At 46.0% G+C, this 23,581-nt stretch overlaps 2 long non-coding RNA genes across 3 annotated transcripts; both read left to right on the forward strand.

The window, feature by feature from the left end:
- The first annotated feature begins 1,238 nt into the window (after nt 1–1,238).
- On the forward strand, nt 1,239–9,461 carry LOC135285506 (uncharacterized). The gene is made up of 2 exons (XR_010350327.1): nt 1,239–2,130; nt 8,981–9,461. It is a non-coding gene; the product is annotated as an uncharacterized LOC135285506 (long non-coding RNA).
- A 1,022-nt stretch (nt 9,462–10,483) lies between these two features.
- LOC135285508 (uncharacterized) lies at nt 10,484–19,271 on the forward strand. Of its 2 annotated transcripts, none has more exons than XR_010350330.1 (2): nt 10,484–18,913; nt 19,002–19,271. It is a non-coding gene; the product is annotated as an uncharacterized LOC135285508 (long non-coding RNA). The 2 variants fall into 2 exon arrangements; XR_010350331.1 differs by having other exon boundaries at nt 19,024–19,271.
- The last annotated feature ends 4,310 nt before the right edge of the window (nt 19,272–23,581 follow it).

The following is a 23,581-nucleotide window of genomic DNA, read 5'->3' on the forward strand; positions in this document are numbered from 1 at the left end:
GGCTGCGGCGGGGGGGAGCGGGGGGCACCCGCCGGGGCCAGCGCTGGATTTTATTGTTTTAAAATCCACCGCCGGCTCCGGCGGGGATGCGGGGCGAAGGGCTGCAGCCCCTCGGCTTCCCCTTTGCTTCCCCTGCAGCCCCTGGGAAGGCGGAGGGCAGCGGGAGCGGTCCCGGGGCGGTGCCCGGCGGGGATGCGGCGGGGCCGGGATGCGGCGGGGATGCGCCGCGGGTTTCTCCCGGCGGCTTAAGAGATTATTGGGAAGGGTGACCGGCAGTGCTGTGTGTGTGTGTGAGTGTGTGAGTGTGTGAGTGTGTGCGGGGCTGGCGGCGGGGGGAGCCGGGTCCTTATTCTGTTAAAGATTTAAGTAGGCATGCAAGGAATCTCTAGGATAGTTGGCAAAGGGCGAGGGTGGGGAGCGGGGGGAAGGATCCAAAAGAGTCTGTAACCAGACACTGAAGCTTTCCAGGAGTGAGAGTGTGTGAGAGAGAAGGAGACAGAGCGAGAGGAAGAGAGGGGGCAGTGTGGTCTAGTACATTTTCATCTGGTCGTTGATTTGAGCCTGATGCTTGCTGTCCCTCAACAGCCTCCCTTGCCTGGATTTTTTCTTTCCCCCTCTCCTCTCCTTTCCCTTCTAATTCATCGAAGCCTAGGGGAGCCAGGAAAGATTAAATGTGCTTTCGAAAAGGCAGCCACTTCATGCAGCTATGTCTGCTTCCCCCCCACACCCCCCAGCCACCCCCCCACTCCCCCTTTTTGAAATAAAAAAAAAAAAGAGAGAGGGGGAGACAGAGAGGGGGAGAAGGAAGGAGGAGGAAGAGGAGGACTATAGTTTAATGATGTCGGGACTGGCTGATCCAGAAGGAGAAAAAAAAAAAAGGGGGGGGGAGGAAAAAAAAAAAAAAAAAGAAAATATTTGAGCTCCTGGACGAGGAAGGACTTTGGTGAATGGGCTCAGACTCCTGAGGTGAGAAAAGGACGGAGTGAATGATGATGATGATGATGGTTCCGTAATGGTGCCTGTTACCGCTGCCCCCGGCCGGGCGGCGGCGGGGCCGGGGCCGGGGGGGACCTGCCTTCGGCAGCGCCGGATATTTTGCATTTTTAACCTCGGGCCCTCCGGTACGTTTCGGCTGCTCCCCGCTCATGCCGCTGGGCCTCAAGCGGTTCCAGAGCTGGGTGGAGGGTGCGGATCCGGATTATTTATTTGGGCGGGGGGGTGGAGGGGGGGGGAAAGAGGGAGGAAAGGGAGGGAGGGAAGGGGGAGAAGAGCGGAGGGAAGGAGGTGGCAAGCTGGGGACGAAATCCTGCTCTGGGTTATGGCCGGCGTAAATTTCCATTGGCTGGGGGTGCACAAGGTGCTCGGAGAGAGGAGTCGGTGCAGGATGGAGTCCCTTTGTGTGTGTGTGTGTGTGTGCCGTGTGCTGTGTGTGCGGGGCTCGCACCCTCCTCTCCCGGGCGAGCCGCTTTTTCTCCAGGTTTTCCTTTGAAGCCCCGGCCGGCGGCTGGCAGGGGAGGGCGGCCGGGGCTGCGGCGCTGCTGCCCGCGCCCTTCCTCCCTCCTCCTCCTCCTCCTCCACCTCCTCCTCCTCCTCCTCCTCCTCCTCCTCCCCGCTGACAGTCTGGGGCTCGCTCCGGCACCGGGCTGGCCCCGGCTCCCGCAGCCCCCCAGCCCCGTCTCTTCATCATAATAATAATAACAACAGCAGCAGCGGCGGCAGCGGCATTGCCGGGCAGCGCGGAGGGCGGCAGGCGAGAGGAGCTGCGGAGGAATTCGGTTCCTTTTCCTTTCCTCCCCCCACCCCCTCAACCAACCCCCCCACCACCACCTCCTTTTTTTTTTTTTTTCTCCCTTTTCCCTGCTATACCCCCCTAATTTTTTTTTAACCCAAAAAAAAAAAAAGAGAGAGAGAGAGAAAAAAAAAAAGATGTTTTAAAAATGCGAGCGGCTTGCCCAGCTGCACACACCCGCCCTCCCTCGGCCGCCTCCCTCCCCCGGCTGCGCACACACCGCACGCTCGCAGCCGCTCGGGTGTCAAACCCCGCCGGGCACCCAGCCTGCTGCGGGCACTGCCCCGGCCCCCCCGGCCCTTCCCAGCGCCGCCGACCGGAGCCTCCCCCGCTTCCAAATGGTGAGTTTCTACCTGGTTTTGTGGCGACTCGGGGTTTTTCTCCATCCCCGGGGCTGGCGGAGGGGGCGGGGAGGCAGCGCCTTGCTGCTGCTGCACGCTTTGTGCCAGGGGCCGGGAGCGAGCCTGCAGATTCCTGCTCTTATTTCTGCATTCCTTCTCGTTGAAACAATGAAAATAATTCCGTCACTGCCCCAAACTTCCTCTTCGTTATTTAAATGCGGAGACTTTTCGTGTATTTGTCGCAAGCGACCTTGTTGGGAGCTGTAAGGAACCTGCCGCGCCATGTCATTATTATTATTTTTTTTTTGTATAAACGATTAAAAATGGAATGTATTCTCTCAACAGAGGGTCCTTAGAGAAGCTCTTTCCTTCCACCTGTGTGTCCTGTTTTGTAATCTTGAGCCATGAATTGAACTTGCCTGCTATTCTTTTCCTCTTTCTCCTTTTGATCTCTTTTTTTTATGATTATTATTTTTTGATCCCCGTTGGTTTTGGTATTTTTCTTTTTTTATTAATTTTTTTTTTTGCAAGGACTAGTTTGTTGCGCCCCTCTCAATCCCTGAGACCCTAACTTGTGATGTTTAGCTTTTAAATCCACGGGTTAGGCTCTTGGGAGCTGTGAGTTGTGCTTTGACATCTTTATTTTATTTTAGAAATATATCCTCTCTCTATGTGTATACGTGTGAGCGCGGGTGTGTATATTTAGAGCCGTATACACACACATACAATAGTGTTTAGAGACCTTTTAAGGGAAAAATAAGTCTATTTCTCCTCCTTAGGCTCCATCGGCTGATGTAGGGCGGTGGTTATGGCCATTTTCTGTATAAAAATCAAATTAAAATCGGCGTTCGTACCGCTGAGATTTTTTTTCTAATTTTTTTTTCTTTTTTTAATGTGTGTGTGTATATTCACGAGATAAATTTCCAGCTGATCCAGATATGGGGGTGTATGTGTGTACACACAGGGTGATTATTATATATGCGTGTGTAGATAAGATATACACGATATGGATGTAAATACAGTTCTTGAGGTGTGCGTGGCCATCCCCAGCCGCATTCATTAATACAGGCGAATAAAACCATAAACACAGACGTTTCAATATGGAGGAATATTAACATCACTGTGGTAAAACTGGGAGATTTTTTTGCAGCAGGCCACTGCATAGAGCGTCTCAATTTTGATTTTTTTTGATTTTTTTTTGCCTCCCCCCACCTTGTTGAGAGCAACACAGAGTACCCTGAGAGCGTAACAGTAACAGCTCGGTACATTGGTGCTTGACCTCAGCTGAAATCCCAGCATGCCTCATGCTTCCAAGTTTAAAACTGAACGATTAATCTTGGAAATGTGCTCTATGGACACACCAAAAGAAAAAAAAAAAAAGGGTTAAAATTTTTTTTTAAAAAAGGAGAGAGAAAAATAAATAAAAAAATAAAAAGCCAGGAGATGGGTTGGATTTTGTAGGTTGGGAAAATAAAGTGCAGAATAAAATGGTTGCATGTGTTAATGGTTGGAAAGTAAAAAATGCTGAAGTTTTCTTTGAGTCCTTTTTCTAGAACTTCCAGCTTTGCTGCTTTTCCGGGCTATATGATATGTAAATGATGAATCAGAAATGTTCAAAATGTTTCCTGCTGCTGCTGTTTTTCTTTATTAGATTTTTTTATGTTGCTGTAAAATTAATTATGGTTGCAACTGTATTTCTTATCTCTGTTCTGCAAGGCAATTTATAATGAAGTTACTGTACCTTGTTATGGCACCGAATTACTGTTTGATATTTGAATGCAAATGCTTGAACTTAAAACGATGCACCAAAAATTAATTGACGGTGTAACATTTTGGTATTTAAGAGCTTTAGGATATGTTTGCTGGTTCCTGTTGTTTAACAGTTATTGAACTGGAAAAGGTTGCTTGTTTGATTTTTTTTTTTTTTAATTAATTTTAGCTGCTTTTTCTTGCCACTGAGCGTTTTACCTCCGCGAGGGGAAAAAAAAAAAAAAAAAGCCGGGAACGCCTTGTCCTCCTGAATTTCTACATTATTCCAAATTTAATTCCGAAGCCAGCCGCATTTATTTGCTGTTACCTGCTCGGAATCCGGAGCGCCGCAGCCCCGCACCTTTGTCCAGCCATTACCACACCCGCAAAAAAAAAAAAAAAAAAAAAAGAAGCCGCTTTTTTTGGGGCGCTTTCCCCCCTTTTAAGAAGGGGAACGGGGCGAGCGCTTTGTCTGCGAGGCTGCGCTGGCTCCCCCGCGCATCCTGCGCTGCCGGGGGGGGGTCCCCGCCTCGGGAGCCCCCGCGATGTCCCCGCTGTCCCCTCCCCGGGGGTCGCTATTGTGTCCGCGCTGCGGGGCGGGGGTTGCGCGGGGCTGCGGCAAAACAATGGGCGGGGAGGGATGGCTTTGGGGAGAGAGGGGCGCGGAGCCCCGCGCAGCCCAAACATCAATTCCCGGGATGGGGTTTAAAGCGGCAGAGAGAACGCGCAGCCCCCCCCCCCCAAAAAAATGAGCGGAGGGGATGGAAATAAGAAGGAAAATAAGAAGGGAAATAAGAAATAAGAAAGGAAATAAGAAATAAGAAAGGAAATAAGAAATAACCCCGCGCTGCCTGCCCCCGAGGGTGGTTTTCCGCGGGGAAAGGCGAGGAGGAGAGCAGGGAATAGCGGCTGGAAGAGAAGAGTCCCCCACAGCCCTTTTCCTTCCCTTTCCCTGCGGTGCCTCCGCGCTGCGGAATTCCAGGCGGTTCCTGCAGCTCCGGGGCGATCCTGAGCCCCGCGGCTGCAGAAGTGTCAGGATGTCAGCGCGGGGGAGCTCAGCCCCGCTGGGCGCAGCCGGGGAATCGTTCCCTTCCGAGCGCACCGAGCTCGTCCAGAGCGGTTCCCGCAGCGGTTTTCACCTTCTGCGCACAAAAGGAGGGATGTTGCGCTGGGGGTTTGTTTTTTGTCTTATTCCTTTTGCTCCTTTTTTTAGCGTTACAGAGTTTTTCTAATAACAATTTCCATGATTTTATGTTCTCACTAGAAAAAAAAAAAACAAACCCAAAACGAACCTGTGGACGAAAATACTTTTTTTTTTTTTTCCTCTTACAAGGAAAATAAATATTAGGCATTAATTTAATCAATAAATAGAATAAGTAAAGCTTAATAAGGGTTGAAGATCTTTTTCAGCCCTAAAATAAAAACCACCAGGCTGGAACAAGTTTCAATTAGAAGTATATCTAATATGCTGCCACTATATTTAATACAAAGCATTGCTAAATATTCTGTGCCATATGTGATGCAAATAATTACGAAGGAGAAAGATAAGCAAATGAAGCGTGGGATTTTTTAAAATATAGTTATTTAAAAAAATATATATATATACTGTAACTTTTACAAAACTCTGGTGTCTGGGAGTTTTGTCTGAGCAGCAACTGGAGCTTTGAGCTCGGTGACTTTGACCTCGTTGTGGCTGAGTTGGAACTTGCTCTCCCAAGTTGAAAGGCACAGGGTTTGGTGGCAGGAAAAGGTAAAAATAAAAGGTCCGAGGCATTCTGCAGTTTCCCATTGTTGCTCTTTTATTTCCAGGGGTTTAGCAGGACCTAAAGTTGCACGGAGCTGCAGCTACCAAAAAAAAAAAAAAAAAAAAAAAAAAAGAATACTTTTACTGCCTTTCTTCCCTGAATCAGTTCCAAGGTGCTTAAGGATTTATTGGGCCAGATAGCAAATTGCAGTTGAGATGCTGTGTAGTGGCCAGTGCTGATTAGATGATTGATTAATTCCTGATCGATTTCTAATTCCTAACCTAAATCACATTATAAATGCTCGATATTAAAACGCAGTTTATGCCGAAATCTGATTGCAAAGTCAGTCAAAATGCCAGTTGGAAATACTGTAATATTCCTATTTTTTGCTGGATTTGTTAACCCTTTAATTCCTGTGTAAGGAAGTGCTTGGCTGTACCTCAGTGCTTTAGAGCAATGAAATCCTTTTTCTTAGGAGGTTTGTGCATAATCCCTGGAATAACAGGAGACACTGCAATGAACTCCACGTTCATCTGCACCTCCAACCATGCCAAACCATTCTGATTTTTATTTTTTCTCCCTTCTCCACCCTAAATTTTGTTCCCTTCCCCGCGAGCGCGAGGAGGGGGGAAGGCAGGCAGGGTTGAGGAGTTCAAGGCGTGGGTTTCCCAAAGGTACAATTCCAGTTCTGCACGAGGCTGGAGCTCGGGGAGAGGAGCCTCGGTGCCAACTGTGCCGCATTCCTGCTGCCCTGCCTTTTTCCCAGGGCTCCCAAGGAAAGAGCATCCCAGTTCTTCCTCACTCTTGGGAACACACACATTGTTTCAATAATCCAGGCAATAAATGCTAATTAGTAATGCTTAAGGACCCTACCAGTCAGAGTAATTATCATAATTTACCTCTTCCTTGGTAAAAAAAAAAGCATTCCTTGCCGATTTTTAATTTTTAATTTTTTTTTTTTCCAAATGGTGTTATATCCCTTTTTTTTTTTTTCCCTCTGGAAAGAATTCCTGGTTGGATTAGCAATAAATATATAGCTTTGAGACACGCTTTGTGTATGGCACAGGGAGATGGAGCTGGGCATGTGTAAAGATTTTCCCACACGTCAAAATTTCTTTAAAACCTGAGATTTTTTTTCCCTTGGCCTCCCCTCTGCGCTCTCCCCTCCTTCCCCAGCACCACCAAAAACCACTTGCAGAGGGAGAACAAAGGAAATCAGGAACTCTAAAGGCATCATTAAGTATGAAGAGCAACAGCAAGACAGAGTGTGATATGACAACATATTTTATGGCACAAAAGTAGAGATAATTAAATAATTCAGTGGTATTCTTAGCTAATTAGCACAAAGATCTTTCAGAAGCCATCAAGAAAATGGATCTCATCAAACCTAATAACGCGTGGGGTTTCCCGAAGCTCCTGTGTTTTCCAGCATTGCTGCTGCTTCCCCACCTGATACTGTAACAGCAAAGGTTGCAAAGAGTTGCACAATTTAATTGGGCTCTTCCTCAAGATAATATTTTCCATGGAAGGGGATCAGGTATTTAGAGGAAATGAATATGCATAGCTGGAATTTTCGATATTAGTCAATAGCAGAGGAAAAGCCAGATCTGTTACGAGGGATCCATTTAAAAGATGAAATTTTCAGCCAGGAGCCTCTCTTGGGTTGATTGGGATGGGGCTGGCATTTGGAGCTGCTGGATGAGTGCTGGAGCCCAAGTTCTTTATTTATAGAGTTAATTGGGGTCCCGGATTGGCTCGTTTCAGCTTTTTTTTGGGCATTGAGAAATGTGTGGCCAAGTCCAGAGGAGGTTTGGGATCTCTGGTTTAACCTGGGCTCTCATTCCAAGGCCAAAACCAAACTGGGAAGAGCTCCATCATCATCTGTGGAGTTGGTTTAGGTCTTCAGTAGGATGGCTACAGCTCTCATGCCATGCAAATATATTTTTCCTTTGGATTAATGAGGTTTTTTTACCTGGAATTAGTGGCTGCTGATGCTCCTGAGCTCATTCCAGGTTGGCAATCCACAGATCCTATCCATGGGCAAGGACCTGCAGGGCATTGATCCTGCTCCTGGAGAGCTCAGGGAGGCACGTTCTCAGTAATTAGGTGCATCAAATATTGCTCAGAATATCTCTCTGTATTATTCAGAATATCTCATTATGCTGCTTTGATCTGAATGCATCCCCAAGTTCACGAGAGGCATTTGCAAGCTCCCATTCACTGCCTCTGTGTTTGATATATTTGGGATTCCTTCTCCCTCTGCCAAACAAAGGAATGGCTGAAAATTCGACTTTGCCAGCCAGTTAAAAATCTCCTGCTTTAAATAACGGAGGGGGACGTGCATCAGTCTTGGATTCAGCAATAATTCTGGTTTTTACCCTGGGCCCAGACTGAACTTTCCTCCTGTGTTACAGTTTTGGTGTTTTTTACTCCATGGATGCCCACACAAGTCCTGCAGTGGGGTAAGATCTGACAGTTTGGGATTATTTTTATGCATGGAGGGGAAAAACCTCCAGGCTCCCCTGAAATTGTACCTAGAACACAGAAACAGATTTTTTCCTGCCCAAAACAAGGTGAAGACTCATTTGTAGAAGGTAAAAGGACAGAATAGGAGGGGGAGAGGCTCCCCAAAGGGCTTTGGCCAAGGCAGCAAAGCACATCACGACGTTTCTGTCTCCTGGTGCACAGGGCTGCTGTTCTTTAAGCACAAATTCTTCCTCTCTGGAACCTTCCTGGTTGGGAATGAGGTTGTGACATGCCAGGAGACCCTCTGGTGTGCCCCCACATGTAACAATGAAATCCATGGTACTGCTGTGAGCAAGTCATGCCTTTTTTCTCTTCTGTTTTTCTGTCCTTCACCCAATGCTCTGGCACTGTATTTGAATATATGAGGGCATTCCAACCAATTTTAAAAAATATATGTATAATTTCCAAGATGAAAGAGGAATCTCTGCTTTCCTTGGTGAGCCTGCTTGCAATTGTTTTTATTTAACAGCTCTTCCCACACTGCAGTCAATGAATCTCTAATCTCCTGGGCTGAAATGTCTGACACTTCCAGAATCATTTATTTGCTGCCTCGACTCGCAGAGCTCCACCTACAGCAGTGTCTCAGCAGTGGGCTGGTGGTGAATCTGATAGAAATGCCTGGTTTTTTGGGGGTGGGAGAGAGGGAGGGAGGGGTGGAAGGATGAGCAGGGGCTCTGCTGTGCAGTGTGTGTCTCTCACACCACCCTTCCAGCCAGGGGTGTCCCCACCAGCAGCTGAAGGATCTGAGGGACAAGGAGTGGATGAGCTCTGGCTGAGTTTGTTCCTTGCTGCTGAATAAACTGAGTTTATTCCATGGCTGCTCCTGCCAGACACCAACACTGACCCAGCCCTGGTGCTCTGTGCTGCTGCCTCCCTCTGCAAGGTGGACAGAAGGGCAAGGAGGAGAAGCTCAGCTCCTGGCAGAATCTCCAGACTGCTCCCTCTGGCTGCTCCAAGAAGCTGAACTTCCCCTGGAAGCTGTGCCTGCTGCTCCCAGGCCACTGCACCCTTCTCACTTGACTGCCCTGCTGGTAGCTTCACTTTTAGGAATGAATTATGCAAGAAATGCTGTGAAGCATCAGAAATGCTGAGGATTGAGAAGAGTCCTCTCGGTGCACAAACTCGTTTGTGGATAAAGTCACACTCACCTGGATTCCAGCTCCTCCAGAACAGGCCACGAGGTGTGGAAAGGATCACGAATTAATCAGTGGACTTTGGTTTTGCTTTGCTGTGCTTGTATCATGTCTGAACATGCAAAGAACTTGGTTTTCCTCAAGGAATCCAGTAAATGGCACCTCTGTGAATCAGTTACTCGAAGTGTGTTTGTCTCTTTTGCTTTCTCCCCTTCCCACCAGGGCTTGCAGAGCATCTCCTTCCCTGCATGGAGTGGTTGGGGCTGGCTTCTTCCTGGGGTTTGGATGCCAGCTTGGGAAGAGGGTTGGTGGGCTCGTGGAGCACCTCACACACAAAATTTGCCTTTCCATTGAATTGTGTTTTCACTCCACCAGTGTCTGTGTGTTGAAGGCCCAAATAGGGAAAAAAATCCTGAAATCTGGATTTTTCTCCCTGCTGTTTGATGGATAATTCAGAAATAACAGCACAGCTTTGGTGTAATTCCTGTTCTCCTTCATCCCCCTTTGCTCCTTTTCACATGGCCTGACCTTCTGTGTGTAGTTTTGGGGCATAATGTGGATTTTGGAAGATGCTGCAGCAAAATTGTAGCAGGAGGGAAGCCCTGGTTTTGAATGTCTTCTTGGTGTCTTTACATCAGCATCCAATTCCTTTTGGAATATATTAACAGACCACTTAAAAATAGTGATCCAAACCCAGAAGAAACACAACATTTTGGTTCAATGGCTAGAAGTATTCAACAAGGAGCTGAGGTCCCCATATTCCTCAGGCAGCCAAATGCTCCTTTCCCTACAGCCATGGCACACAAGCTGGCACTGCCAAGGCAAATAAAATTGCCCCTGTTCCCCCAGCCTCTATTTTGGGATATTTTAGGAGGAATTCTCCCCAGATTGCAGCCCACCAAAGCGCAGCCTCTGTCTGTTGTGTGGAGGATCCGTGCAGGTGTGAATTCTCCAGTGGAAAAGGCAAAGCTTGCAGCAGCTCCTTGTCCTGGGGGATCTGTCCCAGGCCAGCCTCGGCGCTGCAGTGGGACAGTGGGGGAGGTGTTTCCACATTTATCTCTTCAGCTGAGATACGAAACCCAAGGTCTCCTCTGTTGTTCAGGGACAGATGTCGAGGGAGAAGTTTGTTCCTTTGGCACATGCTGTGTGAAACTTTCCCTTCTTATTTTTTTTTTTTTTAAAAAACAAAATCCCATTTTTTGTTTCAATATCCTAAAAAGAAATAACAATGCTGCCATCTCAGAAATAAAAAGACAAAATATTCTGGGAAATGTTTGATCCTCTGCAGGTTGGAATGGATGAGGCTGCTGGAAAACAACACATTGCTCTAAAACATATCTAAGAAATCTAAATCTTAGAAATATCTAAGTGTGTTTTGTTCACATGTGATGGCCCCTCATTATTTAATAATGGAGCCCTTCCACAGCAGCTTCATCTGTGGAGCTCCAGCCACTTTCTGCAGAGGCCTCAATGAACTCTCACGAGTGCCTTTGTGAGGTGGGTATGGAAATGTTCCTGATCCACACAGGAAGAGAATCACATCCCTCATTTTTGCCATTTTTAACCTCTTCTCCTCACTTTGATTTCCCTGATAACATAGAGGAAGATTATTAATTTTCAACCCAGTTATTGAAAATATTTATCAAGCACAGGAGTATCAAATATAATCTGATTTAATGGGTTCTTTTAGGGTTTTTTTAATCTATTTTTTCCTCCTGGACAGAGGTGGGGAGACTGCCTTTCCATGCTGAGGGTTTGCTTTGCAGAAGGCCAGGGATATGTTATTTTTGTGGGGTGAGGAAGCACTGAGCACCTCTGAAAACCAACCCACACCTAAAAGCACTGATTAGAAAGTTTGGCTTAAGCATTTTGCCTGAGATGGCAGGGCTGATAATTGGATTTCAGCTCGCTGAGCCCCAGTCCATTACTGCAGCTATAAATCACCATGCTGCAATCACTCCTCTAATGCACCATTTTCAAATATTTCCTTTTCAGCCTTTTCCATCTGTGCCTGAGAAGACACCTCCAGTATAGGTAATGGAGCAGTGGGGGGATAAAGCTGTGCCCTCAGCAGCTCTGAGTGCACTGGAAGTTGTTGACTCCCACCCTTGAAGCAGTTTTTGGGTGTTTGGAGCTGAGTGTGCTGCATTTGGCAGCTTGCACAGCTTTTAGGAAAGATTTTCCTCTGTTAACTCACGTTAGTCAGAAGAAAAGTCACACAGAAAAAATAGCACTGGCAGATCTTGGCTTAATCAGGACTTCTTGAGATGCTCAGGTTGTTTCGACCTCAAGATTCAAAAGCTGCAGAAGTCGTGCTTCCTAATTTATTTATTTTTTAAAATAGATCATTAGAAACCCCCTCACTCTGCACTTATTTTCCTCTATCATTAAATTCTGCCTCACAGCCAGCCGGGCCTCATTGTAGATAAATAGAGAATGAGGTGGGGCTGGGAACATCAGGATCAGGGAATTCCCTGGGTTAAATACAGGTTTGCCATGGGGAGCACTGGCTCTTCTGGGGTCCCTGCACTTCACAGCTCCCTCTCCACCACTGACTGCAGAATTACCTTCATGGGCTTTTATATTTTGTGTAAATCTTGCCAGGAGGCCCAGGAAAGCCCAGCCCAGAGGGGTTTGGAAGCTGGGCAATTCCATGAGGGAATTTCTGATTTTGATAGCAGCCTGCCCCTATTTTTACATCACGTGGGCCAGAATATCCTTCCATATCCTTTCCTTTCAGCTTTTCCCTGCTTGCTGCTAAAACAGAAGACAAAGGTAACAGCCCTCTGATGACTCCCCTCCCCTCACAATTAGCAATATCTAAGCAATTAATCCCTGAAATCCTCAGCATTGGTGGTGCCTCCATGTTTCTTCCATAAACCCAAACATTTTTGCTACTAGAGGGGATGCAAAAATATAGATGTTTCAAAGAATGAGCACTTCAACCTGCTCTTTTCAATTTTTAAATGAATTTATTTCTGAATTTTGGCTTTTCTCTCTATCTACTGCCTTCAGAGCCGTGCCTTGTTCCTAAGAGCTGGACTGTGGTGGAGTCAAAACCCACACATGCACTGGAAGGAATTCTTTCCTAAGCTGACCCTAATGTCATTGTCAGAATTGCACCAGGCATCACTTTGACCCAGGGACAGTGAGATCAGATGTTAAAACACTGAACCAAGAGCTCAGCAGCAGGAGGTCTCGTTCCTGCTGGGATCAGTCCAGCCAGCCCTCCTAGACATTTTTTATCCATATCAAGAGGAAGTTTGGAACTAGATTTAATCTGTTTCCCAGAAGCTGCTGATGCTTTCATGTGAAATGAAGAGTTTGCTGTCAAGAAAGGAACAAATTTCTGCAGCCATCGGGGCCCTTTCCCTGCTTTGTGTCCCGAGGAACTGGAGCAGTTTGGTGTAGGATGGCCAGAATGGTTAATGCCCTCCTTCAAAATACACATCTCGAATTCCCTTCCCACCTAAACACGCCCTCAGCCCCTGCCCCGCTTAGGAACACAAGAAAAGGAGAATTAGGCCACACCTGAGCACTCAGTGCTCCTAAAGTGACCCAGCTGAGTAAACCAAAGGGATTGCAACAAGCCTTTCATCTCCTAATGGGATCCCTTTGTGTTGATTTTAGCACTTTCTCCTCTTGGCCGAATTAAAGAATCCACTGCACTAACACGAGCCTTTTGTTGTTGTGCCACGTTACTCATGAATTATTCCAGTTTCAGGGTTATTTTTGCTTTGGCTCGGAGCCTTATCCTAAAAATATTTGTCAAACAAAAGACAGGAGCATCGATTTTTTCCACTTCCTGTATGTCTGTCTGTCTGGAGCTGCGGGTCCAGCAGCTTCCAGCTCGGAGGATCCACCTGATAATTTATGAGGATGGGATGGTGTGAATCAAGAACTTGGCATCCAGAGACTTGCATGTGTTCTAGTCCTGCTCCTCATAAATTGTCATTGCTGAGCCATCCCTACGGACTGTGGGAACACCAAAATCCGTGTCCTGAGTCTCTGTAAACTGCGGGCAAAATTTGGGCTTGGTTTATCCTGCCAGCCTCTCTCAGAAGACTCAGCAGAGGATGTCAAGAATTTGGTCTCACCTTTGATGAATAAAATCCTGTGACATTCAGATCTCCACTTAAAAAGAGCAGGACACAGAGGTAACATCAGAACCATGTGAGAAGGGAAATTCCCCTGCCCCCTCAGTAAAAAACAGATCAGGCCATCTAATATTGCACAAACTGACACCTCTTTCCTAAAAATAGCTGTCTGCACATTCAGTCAATGGGCTAATCCAATTGCCTGAACATTCTTGGGTGCTTTATCATTTAAATTGTAATAAATCACAGCGTGCCACGAGCTGGATGGAGCTGCATCGAGTTACACTGCACCAAGAACATGCGGGGACCAGATGAAATCGGGGTGACATGATGTCATTGAGCTGAAAATTCAATGCATGCCCTGTTTTGTCTTTCAAAGTTGGCTCGAAGGTCTCTTTAAAATGAGGGGGATTTTCCAAAAATCGCTGCTCCTGTCACATTTTGATTCACTATTTCTTCCCTTCATTTATTTTAAATAATGAGCATATGGGGCCTGCCTGTAAATCCATGGAACTCTATTGAAAAATTACTGTTGATTCCAGACTTTGGACCTGCCTGATCAGGAATTTTGCAGTAAAACACGGAAGAAAAATATTTTAGGACAGCTGAACTAACACACTAATGCTCCCATGAGCTCCTCAGGAATATGTTTCCACAAACTAATACCCACCATTGTTCAGAAAAATTTGGTTAGATTTAGTTTCTCCTGGTTTCTTTCTAAAGAAAAAATAATGGGACAAACCAACTTTAACTCTCCTAAGCATCCCCTTGTTCCTCAGAGCCACATTCCCCTCGACCACCTTAATGAATTCCCTCCTCTCCTTGGTTTTCTACACGTTTCAGATATTTATACAAGATGTATGAACATAAAAGGATTATTCATAACATTATTGTTTCTGAAACAGGGGACTAAAGCTAAACATCATCTGGTTCAATCCCCAGCAGATATAAATATTCCTGCTCTCCTGGAAGTTGCTGGATGCTGTGCTCCCAGTCAGGAATTGCTTTCTGCAGGGATGGGAGGAGGGAGAGCACCGGGGAAAACTGGTGGGAACAAAATCAGGTTGCCTGTGGATGGGAATTCATCCCAGAGCTTGGCTCTGCTGCCAGAGGGGAAGGTGTGAGGAGGTTGTGGCTCTGCTCACAGGTAAAGGAGGGGTGGAAATGCAGCAGCACAGAAATGAGCCTGACCCAGTTCCCTGGGTGAGAACCCAGAGCCCAGGAATTGCAAATTATGTGTTTAGCCCCTTCAGAGCCAGGCACATCTCCTGCTCTCCACTGCTGTGCACTTCAGCCCTGTCCAGTTCTGCCACATTTATTGCAATGACCAAAGGGGAGCCCCTGGGGTTGGTGCAGGCTGGTGATGGGCAGAGCTGGGCTGGAGGGATGGGGAATTTCACACCTGACTCCTTGTCCCCAGTGTGAAAGGGAGATGGAGGGAGGGAGTGACCTGGTGAGAAAGATGATGAGGATGGAATGGGAAACTGAAGGAGAAAAATGTGGGGAAGGGGGGAAATAAACCAGCAAGGCTGTCTCCCATTACAAACCCTGTGAAAGGGAAGGTGCTGGCCAGCACCAGCCACTGGGAGCAGGTCACTGTCCCAGTGCAGGGACACTCCAGTGTCCCTGGGCATGGAACAGGTCACTGCAGGGCAAATCCAAATCCCTCACCTGCAGCTGCCCAGGGTGCAGCCCTGCCTCCCCTTGGGAGCTCAGCAAGCTCCACTGTGCCTTAAACCATCCTTTTTAACCCCAAATTGAGACGTGGTAGTGCAGGCAGCAGTGCTGGCACATTTAGTGGCAGATGCCACCCCTATCCCCCCTCCACTGGAAGCTGCAATGAGCAGCAGCTGCTGAAAATAGCCTTGGAGAGAAGCTCTGCAGCAGTCAGAGCACACGAGAAGAGCTCAATGTTCCACCCTTCTTTCCTCACATACTTTAGAAAAGTTAATTAAAGGAGGCTGGGATCTGGAAAGTGAGAAGCACCATTGCCAAAGCAGCTCCTCCGAGTTCCTTTTATTGCTCCTCTGACCTGAGCACGAGCACAGACCTCATTCCTGCTCCTTCCATGCCATGTATCCACAAACTTAATGCTTACAGTGTGGGAAGCAGCAAGAGATTATTGGATGCTCAGATAAGATGGATCTAATGGCTGAGTTGCAGTTTATAGGGTAAGTACAATCGCTATTTAAACCCCCCTCTTTTGCAGGCACAGGGAAATTGAATTATTTACCCCAAATTTCACATGAAGTCATTCAGAGAGGGAGGGAATTGGCCAAGGTAATAACATGTGCAGAGTTCCTGTGAGAAAGAGAATATGGAATTGAGACCAGTGCACCTTCTTTTCCTGCACCAGATGAGTGGCCATGGCTGTCACCTTGTTGTGGAAGAGATTTTCCCTCTCCCATCCTGTGAAGTCCCAGCCAGTTATGATGTACTGAGGCAGCAGAGACAAAATCTTTAACAAATGGGGCCAGGAAGGAAACAGCTTTAATTCCTTGGCCAGAAAGCCTCTCTGATGAGCAGTGGTTTACATGACTACACACAGACAAGAACCCTCTGGGCTTTTTTGAAAGTCTTGTGGTCTTCATATTTATAGGAGAAAAATGCCAAGAAATATCAAAGCTGTATCTTGTCTGGCTTTGTTAGCACGATTCCCCAGCCTGCAGAGTTGATTCTTTTTCATGGGACATGCAGGAACCCCTCTTTTCCCTTCTGCTTCCAGTGAGGACCATCCAAACTTGGCACAGAGACCCCCCAACAGCTTTCAGTGAGGCCTTCAGCTGAAAGTCACCATGGCCCTTTCATGCTTCAATTCCTGGTAGGAAGTTTGGTTTTCATGCTTTACTATGGTTTTCCTCCCAACTTTGATCTTCACTCTTGGGAGTCTCATTTACACTCAGCTGCATCCTCATCTCTGGCCTTAATCTTTCATAACGGAGTGCCCTACTTATCAAAGTGTGACAGCTCTCCTAACCCCCCACCCACTCCCCAGTGGAGATGCAGGAGCCTCTCCAACTGTTATGAAAACAGATAAGTTAAATTGGCTAAGCTGCTTCTTGTCATACTCCAAATATTTGGGCTCCTCTGTCAGCTTGAGGCCTAGGGCTTGAGGCCTTCAGTTCTCCATCAAGAGTCCCCAGTTCCAGAGTGTCTGAGGGGTGTTTTTCAGAGAGTTTCCACAGATAACTGGTTCATTTTGGCTCATCGTTTTGCTGGACACTGGTTTATTCTTGAATTGTAGAATTACAGGATGTCCTGAGTTGGGAGGGACCCACAGGAATCATCAAATCCCACCTTGTCCAAAAGCTCTGGCAGCTCATTCCCCATTCTCTGGGAATGTTCAGAGCCCCACCACCCTCTTCCAAACACCCAACAAAACCTCCCCTGATGCCATTCCCCCAGGTCCTGTCCCTGGTCAGAGAGAGCAGGGATTTGAGGGCCACCTCAGAGTGACAATTCCCATATTGTCACCATGAGTCAGCAGTGCCATCCTTTGGGATGTGGTGATTACTCAACCTGCCCCTCAGCCACCAGGGCAACACAAAATCTCCTCCTGGCTCTGTGCTCCTGTGAAGAATCCCTCTGTGGATAAAAGGGTGGTTAGAGGTTGATGAGCAATGGCTTTTTTGGGGGTGGAAAAATTAAAAATCTGAGAGACTTGTTTGTTGTTTTATTGGAGAGAACAGAAGGCTGAAAGTGAAACTTGAAAATGGCATCAAAGGGAGGAGCAGAGCTGGGAGCTCATAGTTCTCAGTGCCCACTGGAGATGATGCCCACCAGACAGCTCTGGCATTCTTCTCAAAGAGAAAAACTCTCTTGTGCCAGCTCCATCTGACAGAGAGGGGATCTGCTGGGCTGCAGGCTATAATACATTTTGTCTGCATTTGCTGGCCTGCTGTGGGTTGGTGACAGGTTTTTTTCCTCCTCAGCAGTCCATTTAGAAGTGGCTCATATTTTGTTATTACCTCTGATGGTTTTGCAAATGACCGTATCTAGGAGTTAACTCCCATTTATGATCTCCTCAGAATGATAAAGTGGTTCTTTTAAGAGTCCTCTTGCTTGCCAAAAACCGATTATTGCAAAAGTCTGAAGCCATTTCTGAAATAATTTATTGGACAACTGCACTCAGAGAAAGAAGCTCTCATTTAATACCAGTATTTAAATACATTTTAATGTACCCATAACCAGAAAACCCAGATGCCATGGATATAAGCTTAGCATTATCTTTCTCTCCAAAAGAACCATTTTCCCCAGTCCTCGCTAAACATTCCGTTCATCCCTGAGGCAGGTTTCAGGAAGGACACTTGGAGAAGTTTGCTGAGCCAAGGAGGAGGAAGCAGCACAGAAGGACAGACAGGTGCAAAGACATCAAAGCTTCTCCTGCCAGTGTCCAGGGCTTCCCGAAGGGAGCAGGCTGGGGTCTGGAAGCTGTGCTGACCTATCAGGGTCAATAATCCAGGGCTGGAGCTGGTTCACCTCCTCGGTGAGGGGTGCAGGAACATCCAATCCATGGCAATGAAAGGAAGCTTTGCCTTTTCCCAGAGACAGTTCTGACAGGGGCTGCCCGTGGGGTCACACCATGCAGGGTGGGTTTGGGCCCAGCTGCAAAATTCATTTATTACATAGAGATGTGTTGTGTTATTTCGCATTTATAACTCATCCTCTCTCCCTCAAACACCGAGTCATGAACAAAGAGAAAAGCCTCGCTGAGTTATTTCCTTTCTGTGAGTCTCACAGATTAAGAATTAGTTGAGTTTTTCTGTCTTTAATTTTTTTTATTATTTTTGTTTTAAGTCACATGAGTTGTGTGACTCACGAGGGCTGTAGGTGGTATTTGTTTTGGTGTCTGGAACCCCAGCGTCAAGCTTGTCTTTGTCGGGAGATTGATACAACATTGGTTTTGGCCGGGAGCAGGGGAGGAGAAAGGACATCACTTAGCAGATACTTAAAATGTGGTCAGGCTCTGAAAAGCGACTCTTAGAAATGACATTGTGGTTTTCCATATTTATTTTCTCTCAACAGCTTCCAGGAACAATCTGCTGAGCTCACAAATCCAAAGGTGATTTGTTGAGCTGTCACCTCTCCGTGGAGGGGTTTGAAATCCCCGCTCTTTTCTAGGGGCCTCTTCCATCACCACTGTTAATAAGGATTCCAGGACTGGAAACTGCCTGACACGCTGCTGATGGATGCACAAGGCTGAGTAAACTCCAGCTTTTGCTCTGCCACTGCTTATCAGGGATGAGAAGGAGCCATAATTCAGCCTCAGCTTGAGTTAACACAGAGGTGCACAGAAGGAAGATTAAAAAGCAGGATGGTCTAGTGGGTTCAGACAGCTCTGAGGCCTTAATTCAGTCCCAAATTTAAAATAACCGTGGTGGCTGTGCTCTACACTGCCTCACCCAACTATGAGAAAATCAGTGTAGAATTAGTCAAAATTATTAGTATGTCGATAATTTCTTTTAACAGGATTGCTTTTTCTGACCAAAGCAGGTAGAAGGACAGCCCAAGGTTTCAAGGAGCATTTCCCAAGGTTTCAAAGAGCTTTTCCCAAGGTTTCAAGGAGCATTTCCCAAGGTTTCAAGGAGCTTTTCCCAAGGTTTCAAGGAGCTTTTCCCAAGGTTTCAAAGAGCTTTTCCCAAGGTTTCAAGGAGCATTTCCCAAATGGTTTTCATGGTTCTCCCAAATGGTGAAAGGCACCTCTGCTACATGATGGGGGAAAAGTAGAATTGATGTGTGGTAGCTGCAGAAAGGCTGTAGTTTATTGAGTTATCCAAATCTCCTGATTTGTGGGAATTAGCGACTCAAATAAAGCAGAAATCACTTTCTTCCTTTCTCACAATGCACAAACAGGAGAATGCAGGAAGGATAGAAAAGGGAAATAGGAAAAATATTGATATAATAGATAAAGGAAATTAAAAAAAAACCCTTAATAAAAACCCTTTTTGCATTGGACAAAACCAGTTTGGGGGTTACCAGATCATCAGGAGTAACACCTTCATGTGTTATAAATGCAGCTGGTGACAAATTCTAGTGCAGATTCCTGTTGCTTCTCAAAAACTGAATGGAAAAGGAGGAATAAGCCAACATTCAAATGAAGGGTTTGGAAACAGTTTACAATAAAGACAAGTTTGTAATTGCCCTGGTGACCACTTGCTTGGATGGAGACTGGAGGAGCAGCCAGATCATTCCTTCAACCCCAAAAAATCAAAATGTTGGCTTCTTGATACCTGTGCAGGAGCTCAGCTGGAGTGTGGAGATGATCCAGCTCCAAAACTTTGTGTAAGTGCACGAATTACCACATTCCCTCCCAAAACACCCAGAGCTAATTAGCCCATGTGGAAGCCAGAGCTAGCAGGGGCTCCTCTCTCCAGTGCCACACATGGGGTGACAGCCAGGCCAAAATAAATCAGCACAACTGCAGCCTCCCGGGCTTGCCATGGCAAAAAAGCCAATCACACAAGTGATGATATTGAGAAAAATCACTTCTTCCACGGAAAATATTCAAAGGCGGTCAAGATGCCAAAATATTAAGTCATTCTTTTATAACCCATTAAACTATGGAGAAAAAGGAGGGATGATCACTTCCTTTAGATACCTTAAAAATCAGGTAACTGACTTGCCCATGTAAAAACATGCATAGGTTATGAATTTTTATTTCCAGAACATGTCATCTCTATGACTGACACGCTCAGAGTATAATTTTCCTGTGCAAAGGTGGAGTAATTTTGGTTAGGCAACATTTATTGCTTTGCATTCTTTTTTAATTGAATTAACTACGTTTTAAATCAGTGTTTTCAGACAAAGCTCATTGGGAAGAAATTTGCCCTAATGAGACCTGAAGTTGTGAGCCAGGAACCCAAAGTCCTTTTTTCAAGTGCTGTTAAGGCCTGGTCCAAAATGAAGGAGGAGGAAAGAGTCCTGTGGACTCTTCAAAGGCTCTGACTCAGGCAGATTTTTCTCTGTGGCGGTTTCCTCATCTTCAAACTTGGCAGAAATGCCAATTTCTGAGGTGCAGGAGCCTAATGATTCACCCACACCGCGCAGGGATCGCGGGGAGTTTCGCCCGAGGGACTGCTGAGAAATTACAGGAGGTTTATTTTATCAACAGCTCTTCCACAAAACTGCAGGAGTGAAGTTTAATCTGCGAACCCAGGAGGTTAGGGAGAGAAGACATCCGTAAAAATCTCTGGAGGGAATGGAAGAGGGTGAAACACGAATGTTGTGAGGTCTCAGGTTACGGGGCTGAGGAAATTTGCTACAGGTTTAGTTCCTGGGGCTTGGGCAGGCAACTTTTTGGCTCAGCTGGGAATATTTTGAGTTTGTGAAGCCATTTACACCGTGCATCTACACCTTGAACTTGCCAGTTTGGGTATTTTTTATAAACCCAAGGTTTGTGTGTGTGTTGATTCTATTTGATTGGAATTTATGGGTACAAAGGAGACAGTTTTAGCTCATCTCCACAAAGCCAAGCTGAACCAAGCCCAAATCCAGCATCCTGGTGTATAAATTTGATGCCAGTCGGAGCTGGTGAACTGTCCCCTCTTGAGCTCTTCTGCTTCCAACCTTTGCCTGAATGTCCCCAGCTTTGTCCCTGTGAGACAAAACCAATTCCTGTGGGGATGGCTCTGATCCTGAGGACTTCAAGGAGACTTTCCCAGGCCCAGGTGAAGCCATTGGGTAAATCCTTGGGGAATTTTTGGGCTGAGGGGATCCCATTTAGCCACGAAATGAGTGTTGCATTCCCAGCTGAGTGGAACTGGGAAGAGCTGCTGGGAGCAAAGCTGCAGAGCCACCTCTTGCAAAGGTGAGTGCCCCAAAAAGTACTTTTTAAAGCTTTTTTTTTTTTTTTTTCGACCCCCACCACATTTCTGGAACAAAGAGAACGGTGGGGAAAACAGAGCTGGAAGCTTATTGACAAATGATAGCTGCAACTGCAACCCAGACACACACAGCGAGCACAGATTACAGTAATTTTAATTGCTTGTAATGCAGCCCCTCTCCCCCTCCTTGCTCTCTCCTTCCTCCTCCTCCTGTGCTCCCTCTCCCCCCGCCAGTCCCCCCCCCTCAGAGTTAATCTGTCGCTCGATTCTCAGCTTTTCTTTTGCTTCTGGTTTCATTTTCAGATGACAAAATTCAAGGCACACAGCTCTGCTGTCTGGTTGCCCTGGTAACGGCAGCCTATTATCGTACCTTGTCATTCATCAAGAAAGAATTGCACTTGACAGAGATAGACCAAAATGCCTGCAGTCTGCAGCATAAAAAAAAAAAAAAAAGGGGGAAAAAAAGAGAAAAAAACTGTTTTCTTTTCTTCCAAGTATGTAAAAGGCCTTTAATGCCTATTTAGCTACATGTTTTATTTAACATTGCTTATTATCCACTAAAGTGATTGTCGAAACTCGTAGAAATAGATATTCCCTCCTCAAAATTAGATTTAAGTCGAATTTGTCATTCTGCCCGGCTTTCAAACCCTCCTGGGCTGGTGCACAATATAAAGGAAATGGTTAAATGATAAACGTTTTGCATGTTGGATTCGCCAAGTGACCACACAAATGCTGCCTTTCTGCTTAATTATGGCTTGTGTTGGGCAGCTTTTCCTGCTCTCTTTATGGAGCTTCAAAAATAATTAGCAGGGTATGTAATAAATAATTGAATTTTATCTTTAATTAATCCTGCAAGTGTTGTGGACTACAGACAAGTGGATGGCCGTAAAAAGTACATATGTACACATGTGTTGTATGTCTCGAGGAGGGAGAGGTTTCTCTGAGCACAAAATCTGTAATCACTCTTTCTAAAGTTGGACCAGTTCCCAAGTTCATTGTTCTTCAAAGGCAGGAAAAGGTAATTGCTTGTTATTTTGCCTACCTCATCTCTGCCATCTGAATTAACCCAAATTAATTCCTGAAATCTGTGGCCTCGTACCTTTTGGTTGGTTTGGTTGGATACTGAAACTCCCAGTATTGTGATTTTTATTTTTAAAATCTTGGTATTTTTCAGAGAATTGTTTAAATAGCTGTAATTGAGGGCTGGGGTGTTGGGGGCTGTTTTATACCAGGATTTTGGGCCAGATTTTTTTTTTTGTTGTTGTTCTTACAGTGGTCAGTTTGCTTGTAAAAGGTGAGATCTGCTGTAAAATAGGCTTTATTGGCCATGTGGCATTTTAAGTACATATCCTCCTTGCTTGGTGTTTGCATGTCTGATTGTGGAATCTTTTGTCCAAAGGGATGAGAGGAAAAAAAATGGGAAAGGGAGAGACAGCAGAGGAAAGGAGGACTGAGTGCACTTAAAAAAAGGAGAGAAAAATAAAATTCCTTGCACAGATCCCAGTGCCAGCTCTGTTTATTTTCCTGGAGTGTGCCATGGGCATTGTAAGGAATTTTGGGAGCTCACTTTGCACTCCCCCACCAAAAATAGAAACCCAAGTGTTGCTCCCTCTCCCTGTTTCTGTCTCCACAAGCTCCCCCGTGGGAAGGGGAGCAGGAAGGGTTGGGGTGGCACCAAAGCAGAGGCAGAGCTTCCCATCACCAGGGTCGAGGCACAAACCCAGCGTTCCTGGGGTTTATTTGGAGAAGTGACAACAAAATAAACCAAAATTCCCCCCAAAAACCAACAAAAAGAGCAGAGGGAGAGGGAGAAGCCCTAAAATTTGTGTTAATCCACCCATTCCTAGAGCCAGTCCTGAGCTTTCTTCTTTATTTCCAGAGTCACAAATCCAGGGTTTGTGGGGTTTATTTGGAGAAGTAACAACAAAACCAACCAAAGAGACCCAACAGCAACAGGAACAGGGAGAGATGGAGAAGCCCTAAAATCTGCATTAATCCAGCCATTCCTAGAGCAAATCCTGAACTTTCTCCTTTAATTCCAAAGTCACACCCCCAGGGTTTGTGAGGTTTCTTTGGAGAAGTGGCAACAGAACCAACAAATAAACCCCCAACAAAACAACACGAGCAGTGGCAGGGGGAGAAGCCCTAAAATTTGTATTAATCGATTTATTTGGAGAAGTGGCAACAGAAAACCAAACAAAAAACCAAACAAACAAAACAAAACAAGAGGAGAGGGAGAAGCCCTAAAATTTATATTAATCCAGCCATTCCTAGAGCCACTCCTGAACTTTCTCCTTTAATTTCAGAGTCACACCCCCAGGATTTGTGGGGTTTATTTGGAGAAGTGGCAAAAGAATCAACAACAACAAAAACCAAGA

The sequence above is a fragment of the Passer domesticus genome, chromosome 23 (assembly GCF_036417665.1).
Source record: "Passer domesticus isolate bPasDom1 chromosome 23, bPasDom1.hap1, whole genome shotgun sequence".
Classification (NCBI taxonomy): Eukaryota; Metazoa; Chordata; class Aves; order Passeriformes; family Passeridae; genus Passer; species Passer domesticus.